General features: G+C 39.8%; 1 protein-coding gene across 1 annotated transcript in view; it reads right to left on the bottom strand.

Annotated features, from left to right (window-relative positions):
* The window catches only part of SPTLC3 (serine palmitoyltransferase long chain base subunit 3), a 168,117-nt gene that overhangs the window by 128,031 nt on the left and 22,189 nt on the right, over positions 1 to 17,897 (bottom strand). The window lies entirely within an intron of this gene.

The following is a 17,897-nucleotide window of genomic DNA, read 5'->3' as shown; positions in this document are numbered from 1 at the left end:
ACTTGGTTTTTAAAAGCAAAATATAAACAAGTGGGACTACATGAAACCAAAAACTTTTGCTCAGCAAAAGAAATGATCAACAAAATGAAAAGTCAACCTACAGAATGAGAGAAAATATTTGCAAACCACATATCTGATAAGGGGTTAATAATAATAAGGAACTCATACAAGTCAAAAAACCAAGCAATTCAATTAAAAATGGGGAGAGGACCTGAATAGACAAAGCAGACATCCAAATAGCTAACCATTACTGAAAATGTGTTCGACATCACTAATCATCTGGGAATGCAAATAAAAATCACAAAGAGACATCATCTGACAGGTGCTAACATGGCTGGTATTACAAAATAAAAGAGAGAGAGGTAACAGGTGTTGATAAGGATGTGGGGAAAAGGGAACCTTTGTACACTGCTGGTGGGAATGTAAATTGGTACAATCATTATGGAAAACAGTGTGGGGGTTCCGCCAAAAATTAAAAGAACTACCACATGATCCATCTATCCCACTTGTGGGTGTATATTCCTAGGAAATGAAATCAGTATATTGAAGAGATATTTGCATTTCCATGTTTATTGAAACATTATTCACAATAGCCAAGATATGGAAACAATCTGTTGATCAAAGGATGAACGAATGAGGAAAATGTAGCTTGTGTATACACACATGGTAAATATCATTCAGCCACACACACAAGAAAATCCTGTCATTTGTGACGATGTGGGTGAACCTAGATTATATTATACTGAGTGAAATAAGCCAGGCTCAGAAAGACAAATGCTGCATGATCTCACTTATATGTGGAGTCAAAAAAGTTGAGCTCACAGAAATAGAGAGTAAACTGGTGACTTCCAGACTGTGGGTGGGAAAAATGGTGAGGTGCTGGTCCAAAGGTACAAGTCTTTAGTTATAAGGTGAAGAAATTCTGGGGACTAATGTACAGTATGGTACCTATAGGTAGTGATATTGTATAGCATACTTGAATTTGCTAAGACAGTAGATCTAAAGTGATCTCATCTCACACACACATACACTCACATGCATAGCTGGGTGAGATGATAGGTATGTTAATTAGCTTGACTGTGGTGATAATTTAATAATGTATACATATATCAAATAACATTGTATACCTCAAATACATAAATTATTATTTATTAACTACACCTCAGTCAAGCTGGGGAAAAAAGAATGAAGGGTAGGAGAGAGAACTTAAGAGACTCAATTATACTGTATGTTTTTCCACTAGATCTTTTATTGTAAAAAAAAAATGGTAAAACACATATTTTTAAACAACCGTGGAAACCCAAATGTGGACAGAAAATGTATATTTCTGAGGATTTGTTATTTTTTTTAGGAGTGATGGTAGTTGTATAGTTGTGTGAGAGGATGTTTTAATCTTTGTCAATGCATGCTTAAGGCTTAAGGAGGGTGAAGTGTTATAACCATTTTCTTTCAAATGGTTCATCAAAAATTAAACACATACATAAACCAACTTTTGGAGAATGCTGAATCCCCAATATAGCCTCTAATGCATTTAGATTCAGCATTCTCCCAAAGTTGGTTTATGTATGTGTTTAATTTTTGATGAACCATTTGAAAGAAAATGGTCGCCAAAATCACTGCAGATGCTGATTGCAGCCATGAAATTAAAAGACGCTTGCTCCTTGGAAGGAAAGTTATGACCAACCTTGATAGTATATTAAAAAGCAGAGACATTACTTTGCCAACAAAGGTCCGTCTAGTCAAGGCAATGGTTTTTCCCGTGGTCATGTATGGATGTGAGAGTTGGACTGTGAAGAAAGCTGATCACCGAAGAATTGATGCTTTTGAACTGTGGTGTTGGAGAAGACTCTTGAGAGTCCCTTGTACCGCCAGGAGATCCAACCAGTCCATTCTAAGGGAGATAGATCCTGGTGTTCATTGGAAGGACTGATGATAAAGCTGAAGCTGCAATACTTTGGCCACCTCATGCGACGAGTTGACTCACTGGAAAAGACTCTGATGCTGGGAAGGGTTGAGGGCGGGAGGAGAAGGGGATGACCGAGAGTGAGATGGCTGGATGGCATCACCGACTCTGTGGACATGAGTTTGAGTGAACTCTGGGAGTTGGTGATGGACAGGGAGGCCTGGTGTGCTGTTATTCATGGGGTCGCAAAGAGTCCGACACGACTGAGCGACTGAACTGAACTGAACTGATATAGTTTTTTCACTTTTCTGCATGCTTGAGATTTTTCTTAGTAAAATGTTAACGAAAATATTTCTCTAGTGGCTCAGCAGTAAAAAAATCTACCTGAAACGCAGGAGCTGCAGGTTTGATCCTGGATTGGGAAGATACCCTGGAGAAGGAAATGGCAACCCACTCCAGTACTCTTGCCTGGAAAATCCCATGGATGGAGGAGCCTGGTGGGCTGCAGTCCACGGAGTCGCTAAGAATCGGATACGACTGGGCGACTTCACTTTCACTTTTCACTTTCATGCATTGGAGAAGGAAATGGCAACCCACTCCAGTGCTCTTGCCTGGAGAAGCCCAGGGACAGGGGAGCCTGGTGGGCTGCCGACTATGGGGTTGCACAGAGTCGGTCACAACTGAAGCGACTTAGCAGCAGCAGCAGCAGCAGGTGGGTCATAGCTTTTCTTCCAAGGAGTAAGTGTCTTTTAATTTCATGGTTTCAGTCACCATCTGCAGTGATTTTGGAGCCAAAGAAAATAAAGTCTGTCACTGTTTCCATTGTTTCCCCATCTGTTTGCTATGAAGTGATGGGACCAGATGCCATGATCTTCATTTTTTGAATGTTGAGTTTTAAGCTTTTGCACTCTCCTCTTTCACTTTCATCAAGAGGCTCTTCAGTTGCTCTTTGCTTTCTGCCATAAGGGTGGTGTCATCTGCATATCTAAGATTATTGATATTTCTCCCAGCAATCTTGATTCTATCTTGTGCTTCATCCCACTTGACATTTCTCATGATGTACTCTGAATATAAGTTAAACAAGCAGGGTGACAATATACAGCCTTGATGTACTCCTTTCCCAATTTGGAAACAGTCCGTTGTTCCATGTCCACTTCTAACTGTTGCTTCTTGACCTGCATGCAGATTTCTCAACAGACAGGTAAGGTGCTCTGGTATTCCCATCTCTTTAAGAATTTTCCACAGTTTGTTGTGATTCACACAGTCAAAGGCTTTGGCGTAGTCAATAAAGCTGAAGTAGATGTTTTTCTGGAACTCTTTTGCTTTTTCTATGATCCGACAGATGTTGGCAATTTGATCTCTCGCTCCTCTGCCTTTTCTAAGTCCAGTTTGAACACCTGGAAGTTCTTTTTGTTGTTGTTGTTGTTGGCAAAGTAATGTCTCTGCTTTTTATTTTTTATTTTTTTTTATTGGAGGCTAATTATTTTACAATATTATATTGGTTCGTTTTCAATGTATGGAAGTTCTTAGTTCACATACTGTTGAAGCCTAGCTTGGAGAATTTTGAGCATTACTTTGCTAGAGTGTGAGATGAGTGCAACTGTGCAGTAGTTTGAGCTTTTTTTGGCATTGCCTTTCCTTGGGATTGGAATGAAAACTGACCTTTTCCAGTCCTCTGGCCACTGCAGAATTTCCCAAATTTGCTGACATATTGAGTGTGGCATGTTCACAGCATCATCTTTTAGGATTTGAAAGAGCTCAGCTGGAATTTCATCACCTCCACTAGCTTTGTTTGTAGTGATGCTTCCTAAGGCCCACTTGACTTTGCACTCCAGGATGTCTAGTTCTAGGTGAGCGATCACACCATCATTGTTATCTGGGTCATTAAGATCTTTTGTTGTATAGTTCTTCTGCTTGTTCTTGCCACCCTTTCTTAATATCTTCTGCTTCTGTTAGGTCCATACCATTTCTCTCCTGTATTTAAACATCGAACCATTCTTATTTCTAGTTAACTAATTTGCACATAGTAGCTTAATGTTTGCTCAATGCATTAGTGAATAAATTATTCCTAATGTTACTAATTAATAAACATTTATTTATTTATTTATTTTACTTTACAATATTGTATTGGTTTTGCCATACATTGACATGAATCTGCCCTGGGTATACATGTGTTCCCCATCTTGAAGCCCCCTCCCACCTCCCTCCCAAGCCAATCCCTCTGGGTCATCCCAGTGCACCAGCCCCTAGCATCTTGTATCATGCATTGAACCTGGACTGGTGATTCATTTCACATATGATAATTTACATGTTTCAATGTCATTCAACCATATCATCCCACCCTCACCCTCTCCCACAGAGTGCAAAAGACTGTTCTATACATCTGTGTCTCTTTTGCTGTCTCACATACAGGATTATTGTTACCATCTTTCTAAACTCCATGTATATGCATTAGTGTACTGTATTGGTGTTTTTCTTTCTGGGTGCTTTACTCTGTATAATAGGCTCCAGTTTCATCCATCTCATTCAGTTCAGTTCAGTTGCTCAGTCGTGTCCGACTCTCCGCGACCCCATGAACCACAGCACGCCAGGCCTCCCTGTCCATCACCAACTCCTGGAGTTCACTCAAACTCATGTTCATCGAGTTGGTGATGCCATCTAGCCATCTCATTCTCTGTCGTCCCCGTCTCCTCCTGCCCCCAACCTTTCCTAGCATCAGAGTCTTTTCCAGTGAGTCAACTCGTCACATGAGGTGGCCAAAGTATTGGAGTTTCAGCTTTAGCATCAGTCCTTCCAATGAACACCCAGGACTGATCTCCTTTAGAATGGACTGGTTGGATCTCCTTGCAGTCCAAGGGACTCTCAAGAGTCTTCTCCAGCACCACAGTTCAAAAGCATCAATTCATTGGTGATCAGCTTTCTTCACAGTCCAACTCTCACATCCATACATGACCATTGGAAAAACCATAGCCTTGACTAGACGGACCTTGGTTGGCAAAGTAATGTCTCTGCTTTTTAATATGCTATCTAGGCTGGTCATAACTTTCCTTCCAAGGAGTAAGCGTCTTTTAATTTCATGGCTGGAATCAGCATCCGCAGTGATTAGAACTGATTAAAATGTATTCTTTTTAATGGCTGAGTAATATTCCATTGTGTACATGTACCACAGCTTTCTTATCCATTTGACTGCTGATGTATATCTAGGTTGCCGCCATGTCCTGGCTATTATAAACAGTGCTGCGATGAACACTGGGGTACACGTGTCTCTTTCAATTCTGGTTTCCTCAGTGTGTATGCCCAGCAGCAGGTTTGCTGGGTCACATGGCAGTTCTATTTCCAGTTTTTTAAGGAATCTCCACACTGTTCTCCATAGTGGCTGTACTAGTTTGCATTCCCACCAACAGTGTAAGAGGGTTCCCTTTTCTGCACAGCCTCTCCAGCATTTATTGCTTGTAGACTTTTGGATAGCAGCCATTCTGACTGGTGTGAAATGATACCTCATTGTGGTTTTGATTTGCATTTCTCTGATTATGAGTTATGTTGAGCATTTTTTCATGTGTTTGTTAGCCATCTGTATGTATTCTTTGGAGAAATGTTTGTTTAGTTCTCTGGGCCATTTTTTGATTGGGTCATTTATTTTTCTGAAATTGAGCTGCAGGATTTGCTTTCATATTTTTGAGATTAATTCTTTTTCAGTTGCTTTATTTGCTATTATTTTCTCCCATTCTGAAGGCTGTCTTTTCACAGTGCTTATAGTTTCCTTTGCTATACAGAAGATTTAATTTTAATTAGGTCCCATTTGTTTATTTTTGCTTTTATTTCCAATATTCTGGGTGGTGGGTCCTGGAGGATCCTGCTGTGATTTATGTTGGAGAGTGTTTTGCCTATGTTCTCCTCTAGGAGTTTTATAGTTTCTGGTCTTACATTTAGATCTTTAATCCATTTTGAGTTTATTTTTGTGTATGTTGTTAGGGAGTGTTCTAGTTTCATTCTTTTACAAGTGGTTGACCAGGTTTCCCAGCACCACTTGTTAAAGAGATTGTCTTTTCTCCATTGAATATTCTTGCCTCCTTTGTCAAAGATAAGGTGTCCATAAGTGCGTGGATTTATCTCTGGGCTTTCTATTTTGTTCCATTGACCTATATTTCTGTCTTTACAGAAAATTAACAAGGAAACACAAGCGTTAAATGATACAATAGACCAGTTAGACCTAATCGATATCTATAGGACATTTCATCCCAAAACAATGAATTTCACCTTTTTCTCAAGCGCACATGGAACCTTCTCCAGGATAGATACATCCTGGACCATAAATCTAGCCTTGGTAAATTCAAAAAAATTGAAATCATTCCAAGCATCTTTTCTGATCACAATGCAGTAAGATTAGATCTCAATTACAGGAGAAAAACTATTAAAAATGCCAACATATGGAGGCTGAACAACTCGCTGCTGAATAACCAACAAATCAAAGAAGAAATAAAAAAAGAAATCAAAATATGCATAAAAACGAATGAAAATGAAAACACAACAACCCAAAACCTCTGGGACATTGTAAAAGCAGTGCTAAGGGGAAGGTTCATAGTAATACAGGCATACCTCAAGAAACAAGAAAAAAGTCAACTAAATAACCTAACCCTACACCTAAAGCAACTAGAAAAGGAAGAAATGAAGAACCCCAGGGTTAGTAGAAGGAAAGAAATCTTAAAAATTAGGGCAGAAATAAATGCAAAAGAAACAAAAGAGACCATAGCAAAATCAACAAAGCCAAAAGCTGGTTCTTTGAGAGGATAAATAAAATTGACAAACCACTAGCCAGACTCATCAAGAAACAAAGGGAGAAGAACCAAATCAATAAAATTAGAAATAAAAATGGAGAGAACACAACAGACAACAAAGAAATACAAAGGATCATAAGAGATGACTATCAGCAATTATATGCCAATAAAATGGACAATTTGGAAGAAATGGACAAATTCTTAGAAAAGTACAACTTTCCAAAACTGAACCAGGAAGAAATAGAAAATCTTAACAGACCCATCACAAGCACGAAAATTGAAACTGTAATCAGAAATCTTCCAGCACACAAAAGCCCAGGTCCAGACGGCTTCACAGCTGAATTCTACCAAAAATTTAGGGAAGAGCTAACACCTATCCTATTCAAACTCTTCCAGAAAATTGCAGAGGAAGGTAAACTTCCAAACTCATTCTATAAGGCCACCATCACCCTAATACCAAAACTTGACAAAGATGCCACAAAAAAAGAAAACTACAGGCCAATATCAATGATGAACATAGATGCAAAAATCCTTAACAAAATTCTAGCAATCAGAATCCAACAACACATTGAGAAGATCATACATCATGACCAAGTGGGCTTTATCCCAGGAATGCAAGGATTCTTCAATATCCACAAATCAATCAATATAATACACCACATTAACAAACTGAAAAATAAAAACCATATGGTTATCTCAATAGATGCAGAGAAAGCCTTTGACAAAATTCAACATCCATTTATGATAAAAACCCTCCAGAAGGCAAGAATAGAAGGAACATTCCTCAATATAATAAAAGCTATATATGACAAACCCACAGCAAACATTATCCTCAATGGTGAAAAATTGAAAGCATTTCCCCTAAAATCAGGAACAAGACAAGGGTGCCCACTCTCACCACTACTATTCAACATAGTTGTGGAAATTTTGGCCACAGCAATCAGAGCAGAAAAAGACATAAAATGAATCCAAATTGGAAAAAAAGAAGTAAAACTCTCACTGTTTGCAGATGACATGATCCTCTACTCAGAAAACCCTAAAGACTCTACCAGAAAATTACTAGAGCTAATCAATGAATATAGTAAAGTTGCAGGATATAAAATCAACACACAGAAATGTCTTGCATTCCTATACACTAATAATGAGAAAATAGAAAGAGAAATCAAGGAAACAATTCCATTCACCGTTGCAACGAAAAGAATAAAATACTTAGGAATATATCTACCTAAAGGAACAAAAGACCTATATATAGAAAACTATAAAACACTGGTGAAAGAAATCAAAGAGGACACTAATAGATGGAGAAATATACCGTGTTCGTGGATTGGAAGAACAAATATTGTGAAAATGAGTATATTACCCAAAGTAATCTGTAGGTTCAATGCAATCCCTATCAAGCTACCAACGGTATTTTTCACAGAGCTAGAAGAAATAATTTCACAATTTGTATGGAAATACAAAAAGCCTCTCATAGTCAAAGCAATCTTGAGAAAGAAGAATGGAACTGGGGGAATCAACCTGCCGGACTTCAGGCTCTACTACAAAGCCATTTTATTTCCAATATTCTGGGAGGTGGGTCATAGAGAATCCTGCTGTGGTTTATGTTGGAGAGTGTTTTGCCTATGTTTTCCTCTAGGAGTTTTATAGTTTCTGGTCTTACATTTAGATCTTTAATCCATTTTGAGTTTATTTTTGTGTATGGTGTTAGAAAGTGTTCTAGTTTCATTCTTTTACAAGTGGTTGATGAGTTTTCCCAGCACCACTTGTTAAAAAGATTCAACGTAGATAATGTAGTCCTCAGATTCTCCATTTCTGAATGAGATGACCCGTAACAAGTGTTTTTGATTTACAGGAAACTGTAAAGTTCCTACTAATACTTACTTTACTAATTTAGCCTACACATATATATTTAGATTGACGCATTATATTAAATGCCATGCAGGACCATGCTGTGTATGGCCACCCAAGATGGATGGGTCATAGAGAGACAGTTCTGATGAAACATGATCCAGTAGAGGAGGGAATGGCAAATCATCCCAGTATACATGCTGTGAGAACCTCATGAACTGTATAAAAGGACAAAAAGATATGACACCAAAAGATGAATCCTCCAGGTCTGAATGTGTCCAATACAGTACTGGGGAAGAATGGAAGAAAACTATTAACAGCTCTAGACAAAATGAGGCGGCTGGGCCAAAGCGGAAATAATGCTCAGTTGTGGATGTGTCTGTTGATAAAAGTAAAATCTGATGCTGCAAAGAACAGTGTTGCATAGGAACCTGGAATTTTAGGTCCATGAATCAAGGAAAATTGAACGTAGTCAAGCAGGAGATAGTAAGAATAAACATAGACATCTTTAGGAATCAGTAAACTAAAAAGGACAGGAATGGGCGAATTTAATTCAGATGAACATTATGTCTACTACTGTGGGCAAGAGTCCCATAGAAGAAATGGAATAGCCTCCATAATCAATGAAAGAGTCAGAAATGCAGTACTTGTGTGCAGCCTCAAAAATTACAGAATGATCTCTTTTCATTTCAAAATCACAGTAATACAAGTCTATGCCCCTTCCACAAATGCTGAAGAAGCTGAAGTTGGTCAGATCTATGAAGACCTAGAAGACCTCCTAGAACTAACACCAAAAAAGATGTTCTATTCATCTTTGGGGATTGGAATACAAAAGTAGGAATTCAAGAGATACCTGGAGTAACAGGCAAGTTTGGCCTTTGAGGACAAAATGAAGTTGGGCAAAGGCTAACTGAATTCTGCCAAGAGAAAGCATCAGTCATAGCAAATAACCTTTTTCAACAATGCAAGGGATGACTTTACATATGGACATCACCAAATGGTCAACACTGAATAAAATTGACTACATTCTTTGTAGCCGAAGATGGAGAAGCATATACAGTCAATAAAAACAAGACCTGGAGCTAACTGTGGCTCAGATCATCAGCTTCTCATAGCAAAATTCATGCTTAAACTAAAGAAAGCTGAGAAAACCACTAGGACAGCCAGGTACAACTTAAATCAAATTCCTATGAATATGCAGTGGAGGTAATGAATAGATTCAAGGGGTTAATTCTAGAGTGTGCCTGAAAAACTCTGGATAGCTCAGTTCAGTTCAGTCACTCAGTCATGTCCAATTCTTTGCGACCCCATGAATCACAGCACGCCAGGCTTTCCTGTCCATCACCAACTCCAGGAATTCATTCAAACTCATGTCCAACGAGTCGGTGATGCCATCCAGCCATCTCATTCTCCGTCGTTCCCTTCTCCTCCTGCCCCCAAACCCTCCCAACATCAGAATCTTTTCCAATGAGTCAACTCTTCGCATGAGGTGGCCAAAGTATTGCAGTTTCAGCTTTAGCATCAGTCCTTCCAATGAACACCCAGGACTGATCTCCTTTAGGATGAACTGGTTGGATCTCCTTGCAGTCCAAGGGACTCTCAATAGTCTTCTCCAGCACCACAGTTCAAAAGCATCAATTCTTTGGCGATCAGCTTTCTTCACAGTCCAACTCTCACATCCATACATGACCACGGGAAAAACCATAGCCTTGACTAGACGGACTTTGGTTGGCAAAGTAATGTCTCTGCTTTTGAATACACTGTCTAGGTTGGTCATAACTTTTCTTCCAAGGAGTAAGCGTCTTTTAATTTCATGGCTGCAATCACCATCTGCAGTGACACTGTTTCCACTGTTTCCCCATCTATTTCCCATGAAGTGATGGGACCACATGCCATGATCTTTGTTTTCTGAATGTTGAGCTTCAAGCCAAACTTTTCACTCTCCTCTTTCACTTTCATCAAGAGGCACAGTTCCTCTTCACTTTCTGCCATAAGGGTGGTGTCACCTGCATATCTGAGGTTATTGATATTTCTCCCGGCAATCTTGATTCCAGCTGGTGCTTCTTCCAGCCCAGCGTTCCTCATGATGTACTCTGCATATAAGTTAAATAAGCACGGTGACAAGATACAGCCTTGACATACCTCTTTTCCTATTTGGAACAGTCTGTTGTTCCATGTCCAGTTCTGACTGTTGCTTCCTGACCTCCATATAGGTTTCTCAAGAGGCAGGTCAGGTGGTCTGGTATTCCCATCTTTCAAAATTTTCCACAGTTTATTGTGATCCACACAGTCAAAGGCTTTGGCATAGTCAATGAAGCAGAAATAGATGTTTTTCTGCAACTCTCTTGCTTTTTCCATGATCCAGCAGATGTTGGCAATTTGATCTCTGGTTCCTCTGCCTTTTCTAAAACCAGCTTGAACATCTGGAAGTTCACGGTTCCCATATTGCTGAAGCCTGGCTTGTAGAATTTTGAGCATGACTTCACTAGCGTGTGAGATGAGTGCAATTGTGTGTTAGTTTGAGCATTCTTTGGCATTCCCTTTCTTTGGGATTGGAATGAAAACTGACCTTTTCCAGTCCTGTGGCCACTGCTGATTTTTCCAAATTTGCCAAATTCAGACTTAATTGCCAAATTCAAACTCCTTATTGCCAAATTCAGACTTAAATTGAAGAAAGTAGGGAAAACCACTAGGCCATTCAGATATGACCTAAATCAAATCCCTTATGATTATACAGTGGAAGTGAGAAATAGATTTAAGGGACTAGATCTGATAGATAGAGTGCCTGATGAACTATGGATGGAGGTTCGTGACATTGTACAAGAGACAGCAATCAAGAACATCCCCATGGAAAAGAAATGCAAAAAAGCAAAATGACTGTCTGAGGGAGCCTTACAAATAGCTATGAAAAGAAGAGAAGTGAAAAGCAAAGGAGGAAAGGAAAGATATAAGCATCTGAATGCAGAGTTCCAAAGAATAGCAAGGAGAGAAAGAAAGCCTTCCTCAGTGATCATTGCAAAGAAATAGAGGAAAACAACAGAATAGGAAAGATTAGAGATCGCTTCAAGAAAATTAGAGATACCAAGGGAACATTTCATGCAAAGATGGGCTCGATAAAGGACAGAAATGGTATGGACCTAACAGAAGCAGAAGATACTAAGAAGAGGTGGCAAGAATACACAGAAGAACTGTACAAAATAGATCTTCACGACCCAGATAATCACGATGGTGTGATCATTGACCTAGAGCCAGATATCCTGGAATGTGAAGTCAAGTGGGCCTTAGAAAGCGTCACTACAAACAAAGCTAGTGGAGGTGATGAAATTCCAGTTGAGCTATTTCAAATCCTGAAAGATGATGCTGTGAAAGTGTTGAACTCAATATGCCAACTATGGATAGAGGTCTTTACTATTGTACAGGAGGCAGTAAACAAAACCACCCCAAAGAAAAAGAAAAACAAGGAGGCAAAGTGATTATATGAGAAGCCCTTACACACAGTTAAAGAAAGAAGATAAGTGAAAAAAAAGGGAGAAAGTGAAAAGTACATCAAACTAAGTGCTGATTTCCAAAGAACAGCATGGAGAGACAAGAAGGCCTTCTTCACTGAACGTTGTATAAAATGAGAGTAAAACAACAGAGGGGGAAAAACTAGTGATCTCTTCAGGAAAATTGGAGCTATTAAGGGAATATTTTGCCTAAAGATGGGCACTATAAAGGACATAAACAGTAAAGACCTAGTAGATGCTGAAGAAATCAAGAAGAGATGGAAAGAATACATGGAAGAACTGTATAAAAAAGGCCCAAATGGACCAAATGGCTACAGTGGTGTGGTCAGCCACCCAGAGCCAGACATTCTGAGAGCAAAGTCAAGTGGGCCTTAGGAAGCACTGCTGTTAATAAAGCTAGTGGATGTGACAGAATTCCAGTAGAACTATTCAAAACCCTAAAAGATGATGTCATCATGTTGTTGCATTCAATATGTCAGCAAATCTGGAAGACTGAGCAGTGGACACAGGACTGGACATGGTCAATCCTTATCCCAATTCCCAAGAGGGTGGTACTAAAGAATGTGCTAACCATTGGACAATTGCAATCTTCTCCCATACTAGTAAGGTCATGCTTAAAAACTTGCATGCTAGGCTTCAGCATTATGCAAACCAAGAACTTCCAGATGTCCAAACTGGATTTAGAAAAGGAAGAGGAACCAGAGATCAAACTGCCAACATTTGCTGGATCATAGAGAAAGTTAGGGAATTCCAGAAAAACATGGACCTCTGTTTCATTGACTATGCCAAAGCCTTTGATGGTGTGGATCACAATAAACTGTGGAAAGCTCTTAAAGAGACAGGAATATCAGACCGTTTTACCTGTCTCCTGAGAAACCTGTATGCGGGTTAAGAAGCAACAGTTAGAACCCTGTATGGAACAACCAATTGGTTCAAAATTGAGAAAGGAGTACGACAGGGCTGTCTGCTGTCATCCTGTTTGCTTAATCTGTATGCTGAGTACATCAAGAGAAATGCAGGGCTGGATGAGTTACAAGCTGGAATCAAGATAGGCGGGAGAAACAACAACCACCTCAGATATGTGGATGGTACCACTCTAATGGCAGAAAGCAAAGAGGAACTAAAGAGCCTCTTGATGAGGGTGAAGGAGAAGAGTGAAAGATCTGTCTTAAAGCTAAATGTTAAAAAACAAAAACAAACTAAGATCATGGCACCCAGTCCCATCACTTCAATGCAAATAGAGGGAGAAAAGGTGGAAGAAGTCTTTCACCTTCGGCTCTAAAATCACTGTGGATGGTGACTGTAGCCCTGGAATCAGACTACATTTGCTTCTTCTCAGGAAAGCTATGATAAACCTAGACAGTGTGTTGGAAAGCAGAGACACTACTCTGCTGACAAGTGTCTGTATAGTCAAGGCTACAGTTTTCCCAGTGGTCATGTTCGGATGTAAGAGTTGGACTGTAAAGAAGGTGGAGTGCCAAAGAATTGATGCTTTTGTACTGTGGTGTTGGAGAAGACTCCTGAGAGTCCCTTGGACAGTAAAGACATCAAGCCAGTCAATCTTAAGGAAAATAAACCCTGACTATTCATTGGAAGGACTGATGCTAAAGTTGAGACTCCAGTGTTTTGGTCATCTGATGTGAACAGTTGACTCATTGGAAAAGTCTCTGATGCTTGGACAGATTGAGGGCAGAAGGAGAAGAGGGCATCAGAGGACGAGATGGCTGGATGACATTCCCGATGCAATGGGCGTGAACTTGGGCAAATTTTGGGAGATGGTGTGGAACAGAGAGTCCTGGCGTGCTGCAGTCCATGGGGTCGCAAAGAGTTAGACATGATTGAGCAACTGAACAACAGCAAATTATATAAAAATCATGCAATTTGAAATAATGTCTTTGTTACTCTCATAGTATAAGCACCATTTGATTCCACCAACACAATGTTCTACACTATATGCCTTTATTTCGTCTATACTGTTGGAGTTACAAGTATTTTTGGAATCTGTGTGACTTAGTCCCGACAATCAAAAAAATCTACCTGATAGATGAATATTTTTGTCATTACTTGGTTTTAAAGTAATTTTTGAAAATTTGTAATGATATTTTATACTTACATTGTTCAGTCAAAAACCCACAAAATCTTATTAAATCTTTTTAAAATGGTTGACTCCTTCTTTATCCATTATACCAGTGCTGAAACTGAGCAGGACCTTATGAAGCCTTCTCAGAACAGGCCTCCACCCCGTCCTCCCCCTGCCTTTTGTCTGTAGAAAAACTAAAGTCAAAAAGTAAATTTAATCAGAGATGGGAGAAAATGAAGAAAGAAAGGAAAATAGTCAAGCAAAACAAAATAATAATGCTTTAGCCATTCAATAAATTCAGGGACCTTTAGCTTCTCCTCAATACTATAGATAATATTCTGAGCCTTGTTCTTTGAGCTGTTTTGCAGATACTGAAAACCCCTGTCAGATGGAAGAAGTGAGCTGCAGGCTGCTCATCAGCATGTAGACTCCAGACTGGTTGGAACCAGAAGGTTGATGATGCTGACAACCTCTCCACCAGCCAATCAGAAGAATGCCCATGCCCTGACCGTGCCCTGCCCCTTAAACACTGTGAGAGTCCTCACTATACCCTCCAGGGTGGGACACACAGTTTGGAAGCCTACTGTGGCCCCTTTGCCTGGCAAAGCAATAATACTATTCTTTTCTACTTCACCCCAAACTCTATCTCTGTATTTCTATTTGACACTGGTGATTAGAAGCCGAGTTTTGGCAACAGTGTCTTCTCTCGACAACCCAAACTCATGTTACTGGATGTTTCTTTTGTCTAATATCTTCCCCAAGTGCTACCCAATGGTTTAAAATAATAAAAGTGAGAGAGCATGGCTTAACATGAGGTCTGGGATGGAAGGTGAAGGAAATAACAAATGCCTTGTATTTGGGAGCACAGTGCACTCATTGGATGTCTTCTATGAACTGGCAACATGCTAGGTTCTAGGAATTCCTAGATGAATGAGACAGACTCCATCCCTGCTCCTGAGAATGTGACCTCCCTCTGTGTCCTCACACCAGTCCTAGGTCTCATGATGGCCAGTGCCAACCTTTGACTCTCTTCCTGGGTTCTGTTTTCTGCATGACCTTTAAACTGCATCCATCTCCAGCATTCCTGGTGACCTGCTGACCCAGTTAAGACCCACCTCCTGGTTCTTTCCACAACATAGGGATATGTAAGTGGATTCCTTCTTTCCTTACTTGTGCAGACTCTAGCAAAAGGGGCTGAGAGCTTCAGGAAATAGATTTGATGAAATTTCATAACTGGCTAGGTATAAGGTCAAGGAAGAGATCATGACGGTACCTGCGAGGAATGTTACTGGAATGTGGATAAGAAGAAAGAGGGGAACAGAAAGAGAACTGCACATGGGGGCAGACAGTGAGTCTGCATGGAACCTGCTGAGTTGGGGTGGTGTCTACTTGCCTAAGTGGAGTGTTTGGGGGCAGTTAGAGATGCAAAACAATCTATTTAACAAGTGGTGCTGGGAAAACTCGTCAACCACCTGTAAAAGAATGAAACTAGAACACTTTCTAACACCATACAAAAAAAAAAAACAAACTCAAAATGGATTAAAGATCTAAACGTAAGACCAGAAAGTATAAAACTCCTAGAGGAAAACATAGGCAACACACTCTCTGATATAAATAACAGCAAGATTCTCTATGACCCACCTCCCAGAGTAATGGAAATAAAAGCAAAAATAAATAAATGGGACCTAATTAAACTTAAAAGCTTTTGTACAATGAAGGAAACTATCAGCAAGGTGAAAGGACAGCCTTCGGAGTGGAAGAAAATAATAGTAAATGAAGCAACTGACAAAGAATTAATCTCAAAAATATATAAAAAACAGCTCATGCACCTCAATACCAGAGAAATACATGACCTGATCAAAAAATGGGCCAAAGAACTAAACAGACATTTCTCCAAAGAAGACATACAGATGGCTAACAAACATGTGAAAAGATGCTCAATATCATTCATTATCATAGAAATGCAAATCAAAACCACAATGAGATACCGTTTCACACCAGTCAGAATGGCTGCTATCCAAAAGTCTACAAGCAATAAATGCTGGAGAGGGTGTGGAGAAAAGGGAACCCTCTTACACTGTTGGTGGGAATGCAATCTAGTACAGCAACTATGCAGAACAGTGTGGAGATTCCTTAAAACCTGAAAATAGAACTGCCATATGACCCAGCAATCCTACTGCTGGGCATACACACTGGGGAAACAAGAATTGAAAGAGACATGTGTACCCCAGTGTTCATCGCAGCACTGTTTATGATAGCCAGGACATGGAAGCAACCTAGATGTCCATCAGCAGACGAATGGATAAGAAAGTTGTGGTACATATACACAATGGAGTATTACTCAGCTATTAAAAAGAATACATTTGAATCAGTTCTAATGAGGTGGATGAAACTGGAGCCTATTATACAGAGTGAAGTCAGAAAGAAAAACACCAATACAGTATATTAACGCATATATACTGAATTTAGAAAGATGGTAACAATGACCTTATACATGAGACAGCAAAAGAGACACAGATGTAAAGAACAGACTTTTGAATTCTATGTGAGAAAGTGTGGGTGGGGTGATTTGAAAGAATAGCACTGAAGCATGTATATTACCATATGTGAAATAGATCACCAGTCCAAGTTCAACGCATGAAACAGGGCACTCAAAGCCAGTGCACTGGGACAACCCAGAGGGATGGTATGGGGAGGGAGGTGGGAGGGGGTTCAGGATGGGGACACATGTACACCCATTGCTGATTCATGTCAGTGTATGGCAAAACCATCACAATACTGTAAAGTAATTAGCCTCCAATTAAAATAAATTAATTTAAATGAGAAAAAAGAGAAAGGCCTGACTGAAGTATAAGATGGGGGACTCAGCTACTTTGAGTGAGCCATGGTTAAAGACTAACATAATAAAGCACAAAATAAAAAAGAGTAGGAAGCTTGGGACCAAATATTGGGACCCCCCTGATTTTAAGGGCACCCAAGATGAAGAAGGGTGAGTGAAGGGTGCCAGTGTGGGTGACTTCAGAACCTTGATGTAACCTGCTCATAAATGAACCCCTTTGGCTGAGTTAGAGGATGACTAAATCACATGTGAGTGCATGGTCAGTTGCTCGGTCATGTCCAACTCTTTGCAACCCTAAGAACTGCAGCTGCAAGGCTCCTTTGTCCATGGGATTTCCCAGGAAAGAATACTAGAGTGGGTTGTCATTTCCTACTCCAGGGGATCTCCCCAACCCAGCGACTGAACCCATGTCTCCTTCATCTCCTGTATTGGCAGGCAGATTTGTTACCTCTGCGCCACTTGGGAAGCTGGCCAAGTCTCATAGGCACATATAAGAAGAGAAACTTTCAGGACATTCAAGGCCATCCTGTGAGGATCAGTGTGTTTTCCCCTTTTCCTTGCATGACCCTAAAGCCATTACTGAGCCCCACATATGGCCAAATCAATGGGAACTTTTTCTTGAGTTGGCTTTCAGGCAAACCTGCGCTGAATGTAACAGACCATCTACCTCTACGGAAATAAAACCCTCAGTTGGGTGCAGAGACTGGGCTTGTGTAACCATTTCTTTCTTTTTTTTTTTTTTTTGCCCCTGGGACTTGTTCTGGAAGATAGCTTTATCACGAATAAGGGGTTTCCAACAGTGTCCATTGACCTCAACTGGTATCTACTTTACTTTCTCTTATATGAATTTATTTTTAATTTAATGTAATTTTGCTTGGCAGAGAGAAAATGAGATACCTTCATGGAGAACAATGTTATTTGGAAATTTATAGGTCTTTATTAATGG

The sequence above is a fragment of the Moschus berezovskii genome, chromosome 15, assembly GCF_049115385.1.
Source record: "Moschus berezovskii isolate FMDL1 chromosome 15, NW_MosBer_1.0, whole genome shotgun sequence".
Taxonomy (NCBI): domain Eukaryota; kingdom Metazoa; phylum Chordata; class Mammalia; order Artiodactyla; family Moschidae; genus Moschus; species Moschus berezovskii.
The sequence above is the reverse complement of the archived record's forward strand: the minus strand, read 5'-3'. Positions and strand labels throughout refer to the sequence as shown.